Source organism: Hevea brasiliensis, chromosome 16 (assembly GCF_030052815.1).
Source record: "Hevea brasiliensis isolate MT/VB/25A 57/8 chromosome 16, ASM3005281v1, whole genome shotgun sequence".
Lineage (NCBI taxonomy): Eukaryota > Viridiplantae > Streptophyta > Magnoliopsida > Malpighiales > Euphorbiaceae > Hevea > Hevea brasiliensis.
In genome coordinates this window covers 60,417,117-60,440,980 of record NC_079508.1, presented here as the reverse complement: position 1 = coordinate 60,440,980, position 23,864 = coordinate 60,417,117, and the positions used below count along the sequence as shown (strand labels likewise).

Below are 23,864 nucleotides of genomic sequence, written 5' to 3'. Positions count from 1 at the left end.
AAGCCTACATCTCCATCACTTTGAACCATATTCATTGCTCACATCGACTCCTCGCCTCTTTCATAAACTATCTTCCTCACCTACTCTTTTAAGATGACAGATGAAAGCAAAGCTATGGGGTCCATCATTGAATATACAACGAACCTTTCTTACACCAACCAAGAGGCAGCATAGAGAATTTATGACACATTTCTGTTGGAAAAATTATTATTATTATTATTATTATTTAATTTTAATTCTATCAAACACTTTAGCCGCTTTCTAAATATATTATAGTATATTTCATTTTAAGCAAATTACTATTTTGTTCTTAAGTTTAACCATTATTAATATTTTTGCCTCTATTATAAGAAAAATTAAATTAAAACATTTATAAAATTGTTAATCTTAAAGAGAATATTTTAGTCTTTATCTAAACCAATAATAGGTAAATAGACTAAAAATAAATAAAAGGACTAAAGCATTTGAAGAAATTTAAATTTAAAAAATTTTCAATTTATTTTTTAAAACAAATGACCGAAAATAGGCGATTGATTGATTAACCAAATACAGTAAAAGGCTCTCGTGTCACCGATCCCCTTGTCCATTGTTGTCCCTATTGAAAATTATAGCTCATAGGTTGATATTTAGAGATATTTTCCAGTAGCTCATAGGTTGATATTTCTTTTGTCAGCAATGAATTTCATTTTTACCTAAAAAAATCTTAAACCAAATATACAAAGAGACTGAGATGCAAATTGGCTAATAATAACACAAAATGTCAAATCTGAAGCATTGATACGGCCTGCAATGATTTAGGCGGAAAGACGTTTTCCTCAAAAGAGAATATTTAACACTAGAAATGAAGGCTTGAGATTGTTGACTGCTGTTTGTTTTTGTAGAAAAGGCATACTTCTTCACATTATTGTTGTTCAAGTTACGTCTCGAGGAGAGATTGAAAATGTTATCCGACAGAAATAGGTTGGCAAGTGACAGTGCCATCTACCATTTGCCATCAGGGCAAAGTTGATATGGTTTTCAAGACCTTTCACTAGTAATTTCTAGTAATATATATATATATACACACACACACACACACACACAAAACAAAGATGAGACACCAAAATCAAAAGTAATTTAGATCATATTTGAAAAGGCAATAGACAATTTGCATATTAAATACTACCTGCATCTATTGGCTCCTCTTGGCTCTTAAAAAGTTTGCACTCGCATTCTTTCTGTATTAACATCCATTTTAAAGAAATTTCTACAAATTGCAAAACATATTTTTGCCTTTAGCTGAGGCTGTGGAGACCATGGGTGATTCGTCTGCTTGAGCCTCCATCCTTGTATTGAACCACCAACATCGATTTTGAGTTTACATCCAGTGGAAACTCATGCCTTTGAGCCTTTCCCTTTTTGTTTCATGAAGATGTGACCTCGAAAACAATGACTCTTATAATCATATTTCAATCTCCGTAGATCAATCCACACCCCACTACAAATGGATTTCACTTCTTTCCACCCCCTGACACATTAAACTTGAAGAATATTATGTCTCCATCTTGTACAACGTAAGTCTTCCCTTCCTGTCAATACTTTCCAGAAGCCTGCACCGCAAGGCAAAAGAAATTATACAAGTCATGAAGGGATTAAGCATTGACCATTCTATAACTGAATTAAGAAATCAATGAGAAGCAATTTGTGGATTTTAATTTAATTAAAATATAGATTGACCTGACAATCACGATAAGTCTTGCTAATCTACCAATATTGTTGCAATGTATATTACGAATGAGGTTGTTACACTGCACAATGACTATGTTTAACAAGATGGTAAAAAACAAGCTATATATATATATATATATATATATATATATATATCTTTTTATTTGCCAAGACCACAAAAGACAAATGTCCATATACATTTCCTGGACATTAGATAGTAGCTTCCATTATAAAGATGTTAATAACCTTAGCAATTGATGGTCAAAATCAGCAAAAAAATCAACAATTCACAAGACTTGGATTAACATAAACCAATATATCCTACCAGTTTACCACCAACAAAGGCAAGCGATCTTGTACTGTAATCACAAAACATAACAGTATATCAATCCACTCTACATTCTGGCATTTTTGCTTATGGAATCCAAAGTCTTACACAAGCTCAAAGGTGTATATTGCAGGACTGTTACACCCATCATAGCTTCAATTTGAGACAATCACGTCCCATTTTGTTTATTTTTTTTTCCTTGTCTTTTAATTTCCCCCTGTTAGCTGTTAGTTTCTCCAATGCTAACTTAGCAAATTTTAGATTGAGAACATTGAAAGATGGGAATGATCATTCATAAACACCCCCCATCACCTGTGTTAAACAAACAAGGAAAGAAAAGGTGGATTGACTGCTTTACAACTACATATATAATGACAAGTTCTATTTCAAGAATATACCTTAACAGCCGCCTCACTGCCAAGCTCCTTGAGATCATCAAATTTCATGACCTAACCATTATTGGAAGACCACAGATAAGTACTTTGCAAGGCTAAACATTTTAACAATTATCAGCAAAAACCAAACAAATATCCAGACCACTAATGAACTTCTGAAAATTGTGATCACATTATACAAATTGAATATAAGAAAGATGATGAAATCGTGATAATAATAGCAATAGGCCAATAGTGTTGTTGAGCATAGTTATTGAAGGTGCAAGGCGCACTAAGGTGTCTAGGGGACATGGAGGTTAGGCCTGAGTGAGGCAAGGTGCCAAAATGCACAAAATCCATCAAACAGACACAGTGAGGGGTCAGGTTAGGAATTCATATTCCCTAGCATATTCTGATAGTCACAAAACTTGATTTAGGTTCCACCAATCTTTAATGTTTAACATTAGGTCCACAAAATCACATTTGTTGTTCTTGCCAAGGCCGGTTCTACAACTAAACCTACCGAAAATCGCCTTTGTTGTTCTTGCAAAGGTCAGGTCAGGTCAGGATGCTAATAATTCCTAGTGATCATATGACTGGAATATCAACAAACTTCAATTATCAAAAACCACAAAGATCTATATTCTAAGAAACTATTGGCCCATGCAGCACTCAGAAAATAAGTAAACAAGCCAAAACAACAAACCCAGCCACAGATTAGAAAGGCAGAACAGCAACTAAAAAACAGTCTAATTTGCAAATACAAGCAGCAATCAAGACAGAAGGGAGACTTGCAAAATCAATATCAGCAGCTCCTAACATCCAGCAGTAAAAGTAGAACATCAAGCGCAACAGCAAAATGGCAAAAAACTAAAAAGATCCTAGGTCGTCCAGGTTCCAGTTGATTCAGTTCAGTCGTTCAGATTGTGGATCTGAAATTTAAATTCAGATTCTCACAGGGGAACGGAAAGGAAAGAATAAAAGAAAAAGGAAAACCCAAGTGGGTGGGGGAGACAGAGGAAGAAGTCTCCTCTCCTCCTTTCTTTTTTCAGTCTGGCTCATTGTGTTTGTGGCTCTCTCTCTCTTTGTGCCCCATGCACGTAAGCATAGTTATTAAAGGTGCGTTTTAGGCTCCAACTCTAATGCCTCCACAGGAGAAAGTCACGCGATATTCCAAGCCCTCACCATATGCGCCTAGGCATGCACCTTGTTCCAGGCGCAAGGCTCTAGAAAGGCGTGCTCTCTTTATTTCCACTTTCAACAAGCACTTCTATTGACAAAAAGCACTATCACTCAACTAGAAATTTGTTGATCTATTAGAATCCAATATTGACGCATTAGGAAGTTATCGAAATGAGTATCGTTAGTGATAACTAGTCGCCAAAATCTCATCAAATCACTACACCCAGGATCACAAACCTCCCATATTTCCATTTTCAACACTACCACTCTTATTATCTTTTTCAAAAAAAAAAAAAAAAAAAAAAACGGCATCTACACTTATTTCAAGATCTATGCCAAAAGAAAAAGGAAAAACATCATCCATTGACTTGAAAACTAAATAACACTCTTTTAGTTCTTAAAGATGAGGAAGATGATGAAGATATTAATTTTGAAGATGAGTATCAAGAGGATGAAGGTGTAGAAGAAGACGAAAAAGATTATAATGCTACTCTTGATGAAGATTAAAGAGTAGTTATTTTATGATTGCTTGACTTTAGTTTTGAGACACTAAAAGACTATTCAAGTTTTAATATATTAGTACTAAAAAGCTTATTAGTTATTATTGTTTTTAGCTTTATGTTATTTGAAGATGGAATATTCACATTTATTTGACTTTTATGATTTTATTTTTGTGCGTCACCTCGCGAAGGCACGTGCCTATGCCTTGCGCCTAAGTTCTAAGACTCCTTGGCACCTTAGTGCGCCTTTAGCCTTTAATAACTATGCACGTAACCTGGCCATTCCCTCCTGCATGGGTTGCCTTAGGCAAGCGCTCCTTTTAGAACAGTTTTTGAGGATGCTGTTTGTGCAGGGATTTGCTACATCATCATTTTTAAAGCATGTTAAGAAGCAATCTCATTACCAAACAAGAAAATTTTTTAGAAAACAACAATGGGGAAAACCATATTTTAATCACTTGAAGAATATGCTTGGATGTTATCAACCGGTTAAGCAATCTTCTCACCAATGGATATATTAACATTTTCCATGAGCCCAAAAGAACAAGGTAATATTGAAGAATTCCAACATAAAAAGTTGAAAAACAAATATTAAAGAATTCTGACATAGAAAGTTGATAAATGAGCATGAGTAGTAAAAGTGCCACAGCTAAAGCAACATTATTGAGAATTAAAACATGCACAACTCGGCAATGAAAAAGGTTAATCATTTATGATTTAATGGTAAAGTTCTTAAAAGAAACTCTAGAATGATAACAAAAGGCCAAGAACAGAACCAGGAACAACCTCAGCACATATAAACCCTTTCTCAAAATCAGAATGGATTGCCCCTGCAGCCTGAGGAGCCTTTGTCGTCTGATTTGCCAGCTCTTCACCTGCAAAAGCAAATTATTTAGACATGAAGCTCATTATTGATTAAAATGGAGGTTGTAAACCATCTAAGAAGTAAAAAAGATACAGCATAATTGGGACAGATCATGCACATAACTTAAAGAAATAATAATAATAGTAACAACAACATGGTAGCACCAGAGTTATATTTAAACAAATTAATTAAAAATATAGTAAAAGGCTGAAAAATTTTAGAAACAGAGGCAAAGAGAGAGTGTCAAAACCTTAGTACAACCATTTTAGAGGGCTATGCCATTCAGTCCATGGTGATAATATGTTTTTTTTTTTTCACTAGACTAGAGTTGTTCTGAGCATGTTCTAGACAAATTACATACAAAATTGAACATATGAACCAGAATTCTTTGTTATTAACCTGAAAAGAAGTGATCTAAATATTTGGGTGGCAAGCCCTACAACTAGCTTACTAAGGAAGCCCTAATCAATAGTAGATGGGAAGCCAAGATAATTTTTGAAGACAAGGAATTTCAATGTATCATATCTAAATGGCCAGTGCGCATTCGATGAGGACATTCCTCAAATTTTCCTTCTTAAGTGAAAAAAATGAAGGCAGCAAGCCATAAGTTCTTTCAGTCAAACAATCTACGTTGTGTAATCTGACAAAAATATTGGGAATTGAACACAATTAAACAAACAATTACAGCACTAAACCTTCAAGGCCGAAAGCAATACATATAACTTGTTGTCATTAAGGCTAAAACCCTCGTCTTATAGTAAGTTATCTTCATTCCACATGTGTAAACTAGAGCACTGTTATGGAGATGTATTAAATTGGACAATCAAGAATTATTTACCAACGGACCACACACATTTAAAACCATATGTTGAGATTAGAGAGAATTGAAGAATTTCGTGATGTATTTCACTGTGTTACAATGATTTACATTTATACACAAAGGCTAGAGCCTTAATAGGAAAGAAAATAAAAGCTAATAAATACAAATATCCCTAATATTACTAATTTACATTCTAATTTACAGCTAATGCACTAATTAAGGGATTCTAACACTCCCCCTCAAGTTGGTTTATGTATGTTGCATATGCCCAACTTGCAAACTAGGGTATGAAACACCTTACAACTTAACCCTTTAGTGAACACATCAGCTAACTGATCTTTCGAACCTAAGTAAGAGACAATTAAGGAACCATCCACAATTTTTTCTTTTATGAAGTATCTGTCAATCTCTATATGCTTGGTCCGATCATGCTGAACTGGATTATGAACTATACTGATTGCAACTTTTTTATCATAAAACAAAAACAAACCATTAGCTTCAAACAATTTTAATTCTTCCATCAACTTCCGTAACCACAATAACTCACAGATACCTTGAGCCATTGCCCTGAATTCGGCTTCTCCACTGGATCTAGCTGTCACATTTTACTTATTACTTCTCCAGGTGACTAGATTACCACCAATAAAAGCACAATATCCTAATTTCGATCTCTTATCATCAAGAGACCCAGCCCAATCTGGATCTGTAAAGGCTTTAATCTGAAGATGACCATGCTTTAAGAAAAGAAGTCATTTCCCAGGTGTAGATTTTAGGTATCACAAGATGCGAAAAATAACCTCCAAATGAGATTCACGAGGATCATACATATACTTGCTCACTAAACCAACTGCATATGTTGTGTCCGGTGTGTGTGAAAGATAAATTAGTCTGCCAACCAACCTCTGATATCTCCCTAAATCCACTGATTTTCCAACTCCAGCTTGTAATTTATGATTGGCCTCAATAGGAGACTCTGCCAGTTTACAGCCCAGCATTCATGTTTCTTCTAACAGATCCAAGATATACTTTCTTTGAGAAATAAAGATTTTCTTATCTGATCTGGCAACCTCTATTCCAAGAAAGTACTTAAGCCTTCCCAAATATTTGATTTCAAACTCCTGTGCTAGGCGCTCCTTTAAAAGAGCCATTTCATCATCACCAGTTACCACAATATCATCCACATAGACAATAAGTAGTGTGATTTTGCCTCTACGATGCCTCATAAATAAGGTATGATCAGCATTATTTTGGTAGCATCCAAAGGAGATCATCTCTTTACTGAACCTATCAAACCATGCTCTAGGTGACTGTTTTAGATTATACAAAGCCTTTTTTAATTTGCAAACATTCCCTCTAGTCTTCTCATCCTCAAAACTTGAAGGAATTTTCATATACACTTCTTCTTCTAAATCACCATGTAGAAAGGCATTTTTAACATCAAACTGCTGCAAGTCCCACTCAAGATTCGCTGCACATGACAACAGAATTCTGATAGTATTCATTTTAGCAACAGGAGCAAAGGTCTCTTGGTAATCTACTCCGTACGTCTGTGTGAAGCCTTTTGCTACCAATCTGACCTTATACCTCTCACTTGAACCATCTGCTCTATGGTTCACAGTGAACACCTACTTGCATCCAACTGGCTTCTTTTCCAGTGGGAGAGTAACCAGTTCTTATGTCTCATTCTTTGCCAAAGTTTTCATCTCCTCCACCATAACGGCCCTCCATTCTAGATCGAGGCAAGCTTTCTTCCAATCCTGTGGGATAAAGACAGAGGAAACAGACAGTAGAAAGGCTCTGTAGGATGGAGACAAAAAATTATAGGAAATGAAATTAGAAATGGGATGTTTAGTACAGGTCCTAACACCCTTCCGGAGAGCAATAGGAATATCAAGATCATTATCAGAAGAAAGAAGAACGGACTGAGAATCAAAATTAGACTCATTAGGAGCCAAAGGAGACTCATCACATACCTCAAGATGTCCAGGAATTGAATCCAGGGGTTCCGATTGATCAATAGTCTCCTGCTCGATGGCTATATCTGTCTTTTTTCGTCGAGCATATGTTCTCAAATCTGGCCTTTTCAGTCTTTCTCAAGAGTTAGGTATAGGCTATAAACCTATGTTCTCCCCCTGAAATTGAAGGTTGGGAGAGGATGAGGATGAAGGAAAATACACCTCTTCCTTCCTATGCTCTCCCTAAAGAGGTGGATGAAAATAAGATTCAAATTCCCTGAAGGTAACGTCCATACTCACAAAATATTTCCGTGAAGGAGGATGATAACACCTATGTCCCTTACTGAGTACTAGAATAACCAACAAAAACACATTTTATGGCTCAAGGTTCTAATTTCCCACTATTAAGCTTATAAACAAAACAAACACAACCAAATACCTTTGGAGGAACGGTATATGAATTTTTACCCTGCAAAACCTCTAAAGGACTCTTAAACTCCAATGTCCAAAGAAGCATCCTGTGTTAATAAGATATGCAGCAGAAAAAATAGCATCCCCCCAGCAAAGTTTAGAGACATTCATGGCAAACATAAGAGACCTAGCAACCTCAAGTAAGTGTCTATTTTTTCTCTCAGATACCCTATTTTGTGAACTAGTATTAGCACAACAAGTCTGATGTAATATCCCATGTGCCTTCAAATACTCCTCAAAGACTCAATTAATATATTCTGTACCATTATCAATTCTCAATATTTTAACATGAGCATCAAACTGTGTACTAATCATTTTATGAAACTGCTAGAAACAAGAGAACTTCATTTTTCCCTTTCATCAAATATACCCAAGTTAACCTACTGCAACAATCAATAAAGGTTACAAACCATTTGTAACCCGATAAAGACACAGTTTGAGTAGGCCCCATACCTTAGAATAGATAGTCAAAAAAGGAACTGAAGCCTTATTATTTATTGCAGGATAAGATTATCTAGTATGTTTGGCAAACTCACAAGCATAACATCTAACATTCAGTTTTGTATTGTTTAAACAGAAAATGATAAAGTTTTTCTAACACAGTAAATGAAGGATGTCCTAGTCTCCTATGCCATATGATAATTTGTTCCTCAGCACCCATAGATTGCCTCAACATGGCCTGGCCAACATAATCATTCAAGAGATATAGCCCATCTTGCAGTCTACCACTGCCAATCGTTCTCCATGTTGTCAATTCCTGAAATACACAGTGAGTTGGAAAAAATTCAATTTTGCAGTTTGGAGCTTTTTTTATTGAACTGACAGATAAGAGGTTAATAGGAAAGCTAAGTACATGTAAAACAAAACTAAAACTTTATATTAAGAGTGCATTTAACAGAACCTGTTCCAGAAATACTAGATAAGGATCAATCCGCAGTGCCAACTTTTTCTTTTTCGGAACACGGAGAATAGAATATGAATTTATTTGAAAAGCCTGTCATATGCTTATTTGCTCCAAAATCTATAACCCAAAAAGAATTATTAAGATTGGCAAGAAAAGCATTACCTGAGTTGACGAAGTTATAAGAGGCAACTGTGACGGATTGCGATTCAAGTTGTGATAGCAAACGCCTTAGAATCTGTACCTCTTCATTGGAAAACATCCCAGTGGTAGTAGTATCTTCAGGCAGATTCACAGCCTCGAATACATTAGCTTGTGGTCTAGTAAAGCCTATCCTTTTTCCTCCATGCCCTTTAGTGGGGCGTCCATGCAGTTTCTAACAGTGTTTCCTAGTATGCCAGTTTTTTTCACAATAATCACAATGTAGTTGATCCCTATCTGATGAACCATTTGACTGTTTACATGAGGAATTAGCAACTAACCCAGCCTTATCAACAGACATAAAATGAATCATGGCACTCCTCCAACTCTCTTCCTGCTGAACATAAGAGTATGTCTGTCTTAAGGTAGGTAAAGGATCATTCCCAAGCACTTGGACCCTAATTTAATCATATTCCAAATTCAACCCAGCAAGAAAATTATAGATCCGCTCTTTCTCAACCAACTTCTAAAATTTAACTGTATCTCCAAGACATGAGGCCTGAAAGTCCTAGTAAAAGTCCAGTTCCTGCCATAGACCACTCAATTCTACATAATATTGAGCAATAGTTAACTCACCCTGTTTCATACTATGAACCTTGTTTCGAAACTCATACACTTATACATCGTTCTCAACTTGAGAATGTCTGAGAAACTGCATTCCAAATGACAGCTGCACTATTCAACAGTAAATACCCATGAGCTATGTGTGGTTGCATGGAATTAATAAGCCATGACATGATAAGAGACTTTTCTGACTTCCACTGACTGTAGGTAGAAGCAGACTTTTCTGGTTTTTGCTTATCTCCAGTAAGATAACCTTGCAACCCTCTAGCTTGAATAAAAAGGAGACACGATCTAGATCATGCAAGGTAATTTGTCCCATCAAGCTTTACGGAGCTAATAATTAATGAGAAATTTTCAGTTATAGTAGTCATTTTCCCTTTAACTACTGAATTTTTTGCATTAGACATGATTCAGAGAACCGATTAAAAAAAACAGTAGACAAAAAACAAATACCCAAAAACAAAATTACAAACCAAGAGATAGTAATGGGCTGGGCAAAAGCGCGGTACACTAGGAATGTCGTCGAAAAAAAGTACGGCCAGAAAAACTGACCAGGAACAGGCTCACGCGTCGACGCGTGTACACGAGGCAAAAACCTTTTGTCTGCGCGTGGGATCACGTGCCTCACCGGATGGCTGCGAGACTCCAGGCAAGGACCGGCGACGAGGTTCTCTTCCTTCCCAGAGGGGCGGTGACAACTACCTCCCTCGACAGACCCGCTTTCAAGGCTTACCCACATAAACCCTTACTATTTCTCACTGTTCTCTCTCTGTAAAAAAAAATTGCCAGATAAAATGGCTAAGCTCTGATACCATGTTGAGATTAGAGAGAATTGAAGAATTTCTTGATGTATTTCACTGTGTTACAATGATTCACATTTATATACAAAGGCTAGAGCCTTAATAGAAAAGAAAATGAAAGCTAATAAATACAAATATCCCTAACATCACTAATTTACATTCTAATTTACAGCTAATGCACTAATTAAGGGATTCTAACACCATATATACAAGAAACTGCTTTAATCATGTAAATAATAGCCAAGACATGCAAAATACCCTTTTTCAAACAAATATTATTAGCCATGTAAAGTTCATTACATATTTAGGCAATAAATCATCACTATAACTACAAAGCAGAAGCATAATATTTTTTAGATAGATAGCCAACACATTCAAAGGCAGTAAGATCCGGATAACATTTTCATAAGACTTGCAAAGGATAAGGGAAACCAACAAACGATGATATAAAGAAGTTAGATATATGTATTTATTACCTCATCAGGGCCAGTAGTGAAGAAGTATATAAGATTAATTGCAGAAAATCCAGTCTTTATGATTTTTGGAAGGGCACTGTAACGAAGTTGGATATAGTTATATGCAAATAGAGAAAAAAAAATTAAATAACTTCATCAAACTTTTTTACTAAGAGAATGGAACCAGAAGCAGAGAGTAGGGGAATACTTGCAAATAAAACAACATACTTCTCCAAATTTGTGAAAGTTAAGGAATATGATAAAGACAATCAAAAGTTAAACATATAATAATTGAGTTCACAATTAAGGTATGCATTACATTCACATTTATGCAAATGATACAAACAATTTAAAGGACTATTTATTTCAGGCAATTTGAAAGAATAAAAAAATTAGCGAGTAGAAGTCCCAACATCTAGGTATTACAAATTATCACCTCAATTTAAGATTTCAGCACCACCATTGAGATTCTCAAAATTAAAAAATTAAACAGCCAGCTTTGAACAAGTGGCTGTGATGAAGCTCATTGCATTCAATTATATTTAAATTTGTAATAAAGCCATCTTCCTCCCAACCAAGCAAAATGCACTCACAAAGTAAGGAAAAAAATCATAGCATATCATACTTAACCACAAAGAAGCCATGAATTTCAATTGTCACTCAATTTTAGAGACCAATTATCAAAGTTCTTGAAAAGTGAAAAAGCACAGGGCAGTGCTGTCGAATAATTTACTTCTACTTGAAAAAACATAGGCACAATATTATTGTAACTTAATTTTTCTCACTCGTGAAATTTACAATATCTTTTGACAGCCCATGATTTTCTTTTTCATGCTCATCAATTCTATGTAAATTTCAAAAAACCAATATCTAAAATGCTATTCTTCTTCAAATAAGAAGAGGGAAAAAAAAAAAAAAAAAACACCTACTCAATTATAAGTAATGCTCTTCATTACTGACCTTTGAACCTTGTTCTCCTTGCAATACTTTGCTGCTTCATCAGGTGACATATCTGCAAGATTTCTTTCTAACACACAGCTGAAAGGAATAATTGGTTCAGCCCCATGTTCCTGCACCCTATTAAACAAAACACTAATTACTTTCTTTTTGAAAATCTTCATCTTCAAAAAAAAAAAAAAAAAAACTCCGATATGTAACATCAAAGGTGGAAGATGAAATGGGTATTGCACTGTCAAGACACTATTTCATCAAAAGAACAAACAAAATACAAGTTGATGATATGGTAAAAGAGGAGCTTTTGCTAATTTCCGTGCACTATGTTGAGATCCATCATCCATGCATTCGAATGTGCATGTGTTTAATTACATGATACAAAATGTGTGACCTTTAAGGAGGATAAACAGGCACACACAAACAACATAAGGAGAGAGGGAAAGGGAGTTCATAGAAAACAAATTCAAATAATGCAAAATGGTAAATATGAAGGCTAAAAGAAAAAGGTCAACAGACCAAGCATGAATCTTGGGCAAGAACTTGTTCTTTTTTCCTGGTAATCTTTCTCATTCATGTTAACCTGCAAAGAATAAAAGTGTGATATAGAAACATCCTCAAAGATTACTTGAGACAAAAAATAGATGTATGTACTAGACATGTCATAGATATTGCAAGATGTTGCAGCATAAACATTAATAAAATCTTAAAAGCATTGGCTTAGAATAATCTTCTTTTAAGCTTTGAAACAAGCAATTTTGGCTTTCTTTTTCCATAATGAAAATTGCATGATATCAAAATTGCTAAGGTAAACTTTCCACTAGTTCATTAACCACAGTTCCATACTCAGAAAGCATCAATACTTTATTGACGAAGCAACTTTTCAAGTCTGTGTGGTGCCAAGGAATAGATTATTTTACTTGGAAACTGTAGTTGATTTATAATACTTTCATGCTTATGTGGCATGAACCTGCCTCCCTCTTGTGATGCTGGAAGAAGGAAAATTTATGTATGTATTTCAGTTCATTTGCATTTTGATTTATAAACCATTTGAATTCTGAACTTTTCGAAGTTAAATTTTGACATGCTCAAATTTGTAAATTAGTAGTAGTACATTAGTTTGGAAATTTTGCACTACAGAGATAAGCTTATGCCTCATAGTTATCAAAGTGTGCCACGTGCCTCAGGTGCAAGGCACAGTGAGGCCCAACATTTTGCACCTAGAGAACCCAAGGCAATGAACCATCCCTTCAACACTCACCTTGACTCTCTAGTGCTTGCCTTTTGAAGAGGCTCCAGCCTCCAATGCACACACTTGTTATAGTAACTTAGTAAACCATTGGATATGTTTACTTGAAGATCTTCATAATTATATTTGGGGTGTAAGTATAATGTGCAGTGATCAGACTTCCATTCAAACACTTGATTGCAAAAAAAAATGTTCCAACACATAAAATAGCAGAATAGAAAAAGATCATACACCAACAATTAATTAATCCTATCTTCTTCCAATATTTATGCTCTATCATATATTTTGATTTTTTTTTTTCACTAATTTGCACATTAAAAGCATTATCTTTGCTTTATACACACTTTTAGTATGTGCGAGCCTCATATCTTCAGGTGCAAACCCATGCCTCACATCTGACATCTCAATACATCTTGTCCTTTTGACAACTTTGAATATGCTTATATGCTCACACTTTGAAAAATGTAGGATAGTTGTGGTATGACCTCTCTAGATTTTGACATCCAGTAATATGCATTACAAATCAAAAAAATGTATATCATGGAGACACTTGTCAACTACAGAGACATTTATTAAAAATGTCATATTAACAGCATAGATGCATACTTCTTTTTGTAATTGTAACTCGGAAATGAGTGCATGAATAATAAATGACCAACTTCCATACCATTGAGATCTTCATAGGTAAGTTCAATTCAGTCCTTGTCTGTGTCAACAGTTATTGAGCAAGCGAAGTAGATAACAATGGCATACAACATGCCATTACTTCTGATTTCTTTTAATGATTGTGTACTAATATTTGTTTTTTACAAGTTTATTAACAGAAACAACTGCGACAACAAATTATTCTCAATTCAATGAAGTCCTTTTACTTCCAAAAGAGCTTAGAGTTTGAATTAATTCAAGCACATGTATCCACACCAACCATAAGTCATTAACTTAGTCATGCAGGAAACAGTCGCTAACTTACCCCAGCCTTCATTCTACATCAAAAGTTTACAATTACAAGATAACGATAAGTTGTATTGATTTGTAGAATATTTTTAACATAAACAGGACACAAAATATAATGCATAAACTGACTAAATGAAACGTAAGATGTAAAGGGCAAATGCCAAACAGTTATAGCAGACTTGTGAATATAAAAACATTGCTAACTTAATATCGAACCAGTAAAGAATTTTTCCCAGCCATAAGTTGAAAGGAAGGGAGCTAAGGAAAGAAGATTTACCAGGTAAACAACAGGCTTGGCAGTAAGCAATTGAAACGTATTCAATATCTCGATATCAGCAGCTTTCCAGTCTCCTAGGCGAACATCTTTACCATCTTCAAGACATGCGTTGACCTTCAATACCATAAACCATCACCAATGAACACCAACTACATATTTAAGTGCTGATAGAGAAGATTAAGTTATGAAAAAGAAGATTCACGCTCATAACAACCATATTGAAGGAAATATACAAAAAGGAAAGTCATCTTAAGATAACAAAATCATAGGAATTAGTCAATCTGATTCCGATTGAAGAAGTCTCATTCCCTTAGAAATAATACAAAGAGAGGGAAAAAAAAATAGATTCCTCTTCAAAATCCTATGAAAGATTGCACAGGCACATGCTTGTGTTACCTGAGGCACACACCTTGACAATAAAGGGATGCACCTAAATCAGATTGCTCACCTTTCAATGATTGAGGCACAAAGGCCTTCCATGCCTTTAATAAATATGCAATGGACAAAATGCAAACAATGCATGATTAGACTAAATATGCTAATAAATTTACAGATTCAAGGGGGAAAAAAAAAACTACTAGAGTACAGTACAAACCCTTTGACACGACTCATGGTCTATTTTTAACTGCTTGTCATTGCTCCGCTTCATGCTCTTCTCAAGATCCTCTACTCTTCTCTCCATGAATTCAATATCCTACAATCAAGGTAGGTTTTAAAACACCAACAAATTTTAACATCACAGCTGAAGAAAAAAATAATAATAATGAAAGGAACATTGAAATCGAGATAAAAGTAGTAAGTTGAACAAAGAAAAAGGAAGTTGCTACTTAAGCTACAATTCTATTAAAAATAGAAAATAAAAATATTTGACAACTGCAATATGTAATTAAAAAGCCCCAACGTAGCTCAACTATTTATTAACTCATACCACTTGAATAATGTCAAGTTCATGTATTTCTTCGTGTTTGCAATAATTTATTAAATTTCCGCATACACACCAAGTGTTTTGGGCTCGAAGGTGTCTACAAGTAGGCCCCATGAATTTTAAACAATTTTCTCTACTTCATACAACTTACTGCCACCAGAGAAAAGGGGAAGGGGGGAGGGGGGAGAGACTTAGACAATGTTATACACTTAGAACATGTTATATAAGGAGGATTGCACAGTTGAATTTTCCAATAAATATATTTTATAACCTCAAGTTAAATGAAGTGTTTGTGTGAAAGATGGCTTTCAAAACACAGATTCCATCACTAATGCATCAATAATTGGAAGACATGAGGGGAACTATTACATTATAAGACCACATAAAGGAGCACATTTAAGAACACTAAAGCATTTTGCATAATAAGTCCAAATACAAAACTCTAGTATAAATCATCAGAATACCATAATTAAATTAGGACACATACCTTTAGTCGTAACTCATCACCAATAACCTCTAGATCTCTCACAGGATTCACAAAGTCATCAACATGAATAATATCTGGATCTTCAAAGGCACATATGGACAAAAATAAGTAAATTTTGGAATGAAATAATACCAAGAATCTCATGAATCAATTATGAGTAGAATAATAAATACTCAAAGCCAATACCAAACAAAGTAACAAACTGCCAATTTGACTACAAGTACATTGAACATACCCACGAGAAACAAAGAGTCTTGTAAGATGCTTGCAGGAGAATTTGTCTGCTCTTTAAAAAGTGAAAGTAGCATAATAATCTCAAAATGTTATCTTTGTTAAAGCCTTTTCTATGGCTTACCTATCTAATGGAGATTAAAGTATAACTCCACCTAACAAGTAGGGAAAGCATATGCTAGTGTTGTATAGAATAAGCATGAAAAATCCTCCAAATCGTTTAGCCAAACATTTCATGGAAGATAAAAACACTCGCACTATGTTTGGGACTTGGGAGTTTTTGTTCGATAGTAAATAAGGGATATGTTTAATCCATGGGATAGGAAAAATAAAAAAGAAATAAAAGATTAAGTACTTTCTTATGTTTGGAAGTTTCAAGAGATAAGAAAGGATTTTAAGCATTAAGTGCATAATAGTCATATTTAAAGAATATTTTTAATGTTACAAGTGGTATAACGCTCTTGCCCTCAATTATGATGGAAAAGTAAAGAGGAGTTTGAAGGATAACTTATCCCTCCCTATACTTTCTTGTCCCATCATGTAAAACTCTTGAACAAAGAATATCACTTATTCCTTTGTCTTATCCTTTCCTATCCCTGCATCCAAACTAAGTGTTAGGCTTATCCAACAAGAACAAAAAAAGCACTGATCTATTATAATGTTAAGTAGGGGTGGCAATTCGGGTTGATGGGTCGTGTTTGTATCGTGTCAACACGCGACACAAATATGATTAAAGTCGATACGAACACGATACGATTAATAAATCGTGTCAAAAATTTAAATACGAACACGACCCTTCTATTATAGAGGTTACACGACACGACACGATTAATATTAAATTGTATTAGGTGTATTCAACACGATACGACCCACTTAACACGAAATAACCCATTTAACACGATTTGACACAACTTAACCCATTTAAAACACTATATAAGTGGGTTCATAAGTTATAGTGGGTCAAATGAGTTAGTGCGTCACGGCCAACACGTGACACGAATATTAAATCGTGTCATAAACGTGTCAAGTAGGGTTAGCGGGTTAACCCGTAACATGACACGATTATAATCGTGTCATAAATAGGTCGACACGAACACGAATAAGCCTAACTCAAACTCTATATTTTCGTATCGTGTTCGCGAGTCGTGTCTAAAATTGCCACCCCTAATGTTAAGCATAAAACATTTCCAACTGCTAATAAGAACTTTATAATGCTATGTTGACATAGAACATCATAATTCTGAAATAGAACAACAACAACAACAACATTCATATTGCACATAGTAAAATAAAATAACTACAACATAATCCATATATCTACATACATCACAAATTAATATTGGGGTTACAAATTAGAATCTCATTCTTTTTCATATGGGTTCAACACCTACTTACACATGATTATAGCACCATAAGAGTAGTGTATCTATAAAGTAGTGAATTAAAAATGAAATGCATTAAGATTGGTAGGCATCTTACGCAACACATGAAAAATGCCATCAACTGCATGAATGTGAGATAAGAAATTATTGCCCAACCCTTGCCCTCATGGGCACCTCTAACTAATCCGGCTATATCATGGATTTCCAAGAAAGGTGAAACCTGGACAAAATAATTTGGAATAATATGCAGCAAAAATAAATAAATAATGACAAGATAAATCATTAAGTTATATTTAAAGCATTGGATATGACTCCTAAATAGCAAAGTTGCATCTTTTAAATTTTTTTTTGTAAAAACTTAAAGTGTACCTTTTGCATCATACGAAAAACTTTAATATTTTGGGTACATGTTGAATGTCATGTGACAAATCACAACTATTCTATTTCATATTATCTCTATGTTTCCTCCATATTTTAATAATTCCATGCTTTCTTTTCTTTTTTTGGCATTTTAAAATAAACCAAGTCTTCAAGCATTTAAAGCAAACATCTTCCAAGTGTAGCCAAACAAAATTAAGATCAAAGAGGTAATAAATACATTATTGCAGAAATGAAAGGTCACCAACTTACTCACACAATACAACAAATTTAACCTTTCATACTGGAAAAAAAAAAAAGTTACAATCTTATTTCCATTTAATTTCAACATTGCACCTGAATTTTAATATAAAACTTATTTCAAGTTTCAATTTGCTTCTAGTGTTTAACAAACTCATGTAATGCTTTAGCCAGTAAAGAGAAATATTACTCTTGTATACAAACTCATTTAATGTATTAGGCTATTAGCCAATAAGGTACTCCTAGTCTCTCTATATGAACACTTAGACAAACATCATACATGTGTCCACTGTTCCCAATTGAAGTATCCAACGGCATTTTGATAAAATCCGGTAGTTGCCAGTTTTCCACAATTTGACATGCTCATTTATCACAAAAATTCCAAGCAATATGATATGATACATCTATAAAGCCCATGTGCATTTTACAATTTGATGTACTCCATTAAAAAAATGTGCTCAAAAAGGACAAAGCTTTCATCAAGTTTTCCAACATAATCTTTCATCAAGTTTTCCAACATAATCAACATCATCCAGAAAAGAGATGCATATGCTCAAACCAAAATTCAAAAATCCAGATTACAAACCTCGCTTTTTGGCTTATACAGTTGGCAAAGCCACTCGAATCTTTCATCAGTGATATTAACCCGAGCTTCATTTGGCTCAATGGTACAACTCAACTCAACTCAACTAAGCCTTTATCCCAAAAATTTGGGGTCGGCTATATGGATTAGCTTTCTCCACTCTGAACGATTTTGGGTTAAATCCTCAAAAATGTGTAATGCTTCTAGGTCATGTTGTACTACTCTCCTCCAAGTCAATTTAGGTCTACCCCTTTTTTTCTTTCTATCCTCTAACCTAATGTGCTCTACTTGTCTAACTAGAGCCTCCGTATGTCTACGCTTCACATGACCAAACCACCTCAATCTCCCTTTTCTCAACTTATCTTCAATTGACACAACTCCTACCTTTTCTCTAATACTCTCATTACGGACTTTATCTAGTCTAGTATGACCACTCATCCACCTTAACATTCTCATCTCTGCAACTCTTATCTTAGATGCATACGATTCTTTCAGTGCTCAACACTCACTACCATATAACATAGTCGGTTGTATGGCTGTACGGTAAAATTTTCCTTTCAATTTATTAGGAATCTTACGATCACATAAAACTTCCATGGCATGTCTCCACTTCAACCATCCGGCTTTAATCCTATGACTAACATCCTCCTCACATCCCCCATCTACTTGAAGGACTGAGCCTAGATATTTAAAGTGATTACTTTGGGACAGTACCACTCCATTCAAACGAACTCATTCCCTATCACCAGTTTGGCCTTCACTGAACTTGCAATGCATGTATTCTGTCTTCGTTCTACTTAACTTAAAACCCTTTGACTCTAGAGTACTTCTCCAAAATTCTAGCTTTCTATTTACTCCTTCTCGTGTCTCATCTATCAGAACAATATTATCCGCAAACATCATGCACCAAGGAATACTCTCTTGTATATGTTTCGTCAATTCATCTAAAACTAATGTAAAAAGTTAAGGGCTTATAGCTGATCCTTGGTATAATCCAATTGAGATCGGAAAATCTCTTGTGTACCCTCCCACTGTGCGCACAATAGTAGTTGCTCCTTCATACATATCTTTCAATACTTGTATGTACCTAATAGATACCCTCTTTTATTCTAACACATTCCATAAAACCTCTCTTGGAACACTATTATAAACCTTCTCCAAATCAATAAAAACCATGTGTAAATTTTTCTTCACATCTCTATATTTCTCCATCAAGCTTCTAATGAGAAAGATCGCTTCCATAGTTGAACGACCGGGCATGAAACCAAATTGATTTAGAAAGATAGAAGTATCATGACGTAGTCGATGCTCCACAACTCTCTCCCACAACTTCATAGTATGGCTCATGAGTTTAATTCTCCTATAGTTTGAGCAACTCTGTATGTCTCCCTTATTTTTAAAAATAGGTACTAAAATACTCTTCCTCCATTCATCAAGCATTTTCTTTGAGTTTAGAATCTTATTAAATAATTTAGTTAACCATGCCACTCCCATATATCCTAAATACTTCCACACTTCAATTGGTATTTCATCGGGTCCACAGGCTTTACCCACTTTCATTCTCTTAAGTGCTTCCTTTACTTCTAAAGATCTAATCCTTCTAGTATAATTCACATTTTTTTCTGTTGTTCTATAATCTATATTCACGCTATTACCATTTTAACTATTATTGAAGAGATCATTAAAATAATTTCTCCATCTTTCTTTAATGTCCTCATCTTTCACCAATACTTTTCCTTATTTATCCTTAATGCACCTAATTTGATTGAGATCTTGACATTTCCTTTCTCTCCTCCTTGCTAATCTATAAATATCTTTCTCCTCTTCTTTAGTTCCAAGTTTCTCATATAACTTTTCAAAGGCCTGTGCTCTTGCTTGACTAACTGCCTTTTTTGTCTCTTTCTTTGCTATCTTGTATTGTTCATATGCCTCATTATTATCATATTTAGGTAATTTCTTATACCATTCCCTTTTTCTCTTCACTGCCTTTTGTACTTCCTCAATCCACCACCATCACTCTTTTGAGGGTGGTCTATGTCCTTTAGACTCTCCAAGTACTTTTCTAACTACTTCTCTAATCTTTGATGCCATCTGTATCCACATATCATTGGCCTCCATATCCAGCTTCCATACTTCAGACTCGAGAAGCTCATTTTTGAACTTCACTTGCTTTACTCCTTTGAACTCCCACCACTTTGTTCGAGCTACACTATTTCTTCTGACCTTACTTGAATTGTTCCTAAACTTGACATCAAAGATCAACAACCGATGTTGACTTGTTAAAACCTCTCCTAGAATGACCTTGCAATCCTTGCATAGAGGTCTATTTGTCTTCCTGGTTAAGAAGAAGTCGATTTGACTTCTATGTTGCCCACTTTTGAAAGTCACTAAATATTACTCTCTTTTTATAAAGTATGTATTTGCTAGTATTAGGTCGTATGCCATAGCAAAATCCAGAATGCTTTTTCCTCCTCATTTCGACTGCCAAAACCAAAACCTCCATCAACATTCTCATAAACTTGTCTATCACTTCCTACATGTCCATTCAAATCTCCAACAATGAAAACATTCTCTTGATTCGGTATGCTTTGTATTAAATCATCCATATCTTCTCAAAAACTTAGTTTACTCTCGCTGTCTAGTCCTATTTATGGAACATAAGCACTAACTAGCTTTACTAGTATAATTCTATCTCCTACTCTTTTCATAGCTATTACTGCGTCTTTCAATGTACTGTCTATGATTATGCCCACTCCGTTCTTATTTCTCTGCTTTCCGGTAAACCACAGTTTATACCATGAATTACACACTTCCTTACTTTTCTCTCCTACCCATTTAGTCTCCTGAATGCAATTAATATTCAAACTTATAATCCTGAATGCAATTAATATTCAAACTTATACTTTCTAAGGTATCCACAAGTTTCATTAATTATTTTATATACTCTTACTATCCAACTCCTTAATTCATATACTTCTTCTATGATATCTTCTATTGTTTATGTCTATCTTTTTTTCTATTCCACTGTTTGTTCTCACTTAACACCACACGTACCCGGGCGCCGACATGGCGCATCACTCTCGGTGAATGCCCCACAACTTGTATATTTATCAATACGTAGAGTGACAAAATTTTTACCGCAACACCACACCACTCCTACTTTATCCGAGCCTGAGACCAAAACATAAAACTAATTAAATAATATAAAGAAGCACAATTAGTAATTACAATGCCAATCTTGAGGTGAGAGGAGAATCTTCCGAGAATTGGTCGCTGAGCTGGTGCTTCTTTCGATTTTGCTGATTTTGGAGGCATATTTCTTATCTGGACATGTCGCAGAGAGTAAGCTGTATCAGAACTCTACAGGTGTGCTCGAGAGTGTGAGAGTGATGGATAGTGACTCTCCGGCGACCTCGATGAAAGTCCCATCGAGAGGAAGGAAGATGGGACTGAGAACGAGGGACGTAAAGTAAGAGAGAAAGAATGGAAACGAAACCTGAAATCAGTGTCTCCGTGGTCGGGGACGACGAGGATCTACACCGTCGACAGCAGCTGTGAAGTGGCTGAGCGAGATAAAATTGTCACGATTTTACTGAGTAGCATTCGATTAAAAAAAAAAAAAAAAACGGAACACGCCAGGGGTGAGCCGGTGTGCCGAGGGGCAGCTGATGACTCGTTGAAGTTATGATGTGCACTAAAACCACGTAGTTTTGATTAAGACTACGTCGTTTTTCTCAATTCAAATTTTAAGCTGCTAAGCTAGTTGGCTTCTAAGCGTGCAATTGACGCATCTATTTATCGGTTTTAATTACAATTTTAATTTAGTTGATTCTGACTACATCTATTTGAAAAAGATTTTAATATAACTAAATTAAAATTTTTTAATTTAAAAAATTATTTTAAATAATAACTTCAAGAATTTTTCTAAGTCTTCTTTGGCATGCTTAATTTAAAATACAAAATTAATTTGTAAATGAAATTTTATATTTAATATGTTGAAATTTAAAATATAAATTTCAATTAAATTTTATAACGTTATTTAAAATAAATATAGAATTAAAGATTCATTTACATTTTACTTAAAAATTATATTTATTTTATTTAACATAATAATTTTATATTTATGTTTTTTATTAAAATATATAATATATTCATATTTTATATATTATTATTCTAAAAATAATATCTATTACTATGCAAATTAAATAATTTAAAATGACAAAATAATATCAATTAGTGACACAAATTTTTCTTATGGCTTATTTTTTAAGGATAAAAAATACATCAATGCTCCAAAGCCGTATAAAAAAAGTTAAAATATATAAATAGCTAGATAAGGATAAAAAAAAATGGGTTTTCTAAGGGAAGAGAGCGATAATATGAAGATAAGTGTGAAAAATAGAATTTTATGAAAAAAAATAAATAAAAAGTGAAAATATTGGTAATTTTGTCATAAAAATTTCTTGATCAATTTTATAAATTTATTTAAAAATTTTATTTATTTCAATGAAATTTGTGATACTTATATTTAATTATATACAATTCAAATCATAAAATTGAAAAAATATATATATTTATTTATTTATTTTAAAACTTAAATTTAAATTTAGAAAATTTTATAAAATTCATTTATTTTATGTCACGACCCAACCTATAGGCCGGACCGGCACTAGGACCTGGGCCAGCCTAAAGCCCCCGAGGCCCGTAGTAAGCCTAACTGTTCATTAACCCAACTCTAAGGCCCATTTGGGCCCAATATCAAGAAAACAAACGGATAAAGTCCGGCCATAAAATGGACTTTCCAACGGGGAGTTTTCGACTCACCCGACCTGTAAACATAATAAATACTCAATTGGGGAGCTCAACTCACCCTCCACATACTCATATCCTCATAAAAATAAATGGGAGCTCAGCTCCCTCATCCAATCCATCAAACATGCATATCATTATACGTTTACAGGTCCAACATGATAATAATATTACAGACCATAATCAAATAAATACTTCTAACACATGCGAAAATTCTAGGAGTAAATAAAATTACACAAATATTGATAAACAACCTACGAAGGAGAAAAGCAGGT

At 34.4% G+C, this 23,864-nt stretch overlaps 1 pseudogene; it reads right to left on the bottom strand.

The window, feature by feature from the left end:
* Positions 1–1,098: 1,098 nt before the first annotated feature.
* LOC110646061 (obg-like ATPase 1) lies at positions 1,099–22,494 on the bottom strand (annotated as a pseudogene).
* Positions 22,495–23,864: the final 1,370 nt, after the last annotated feature.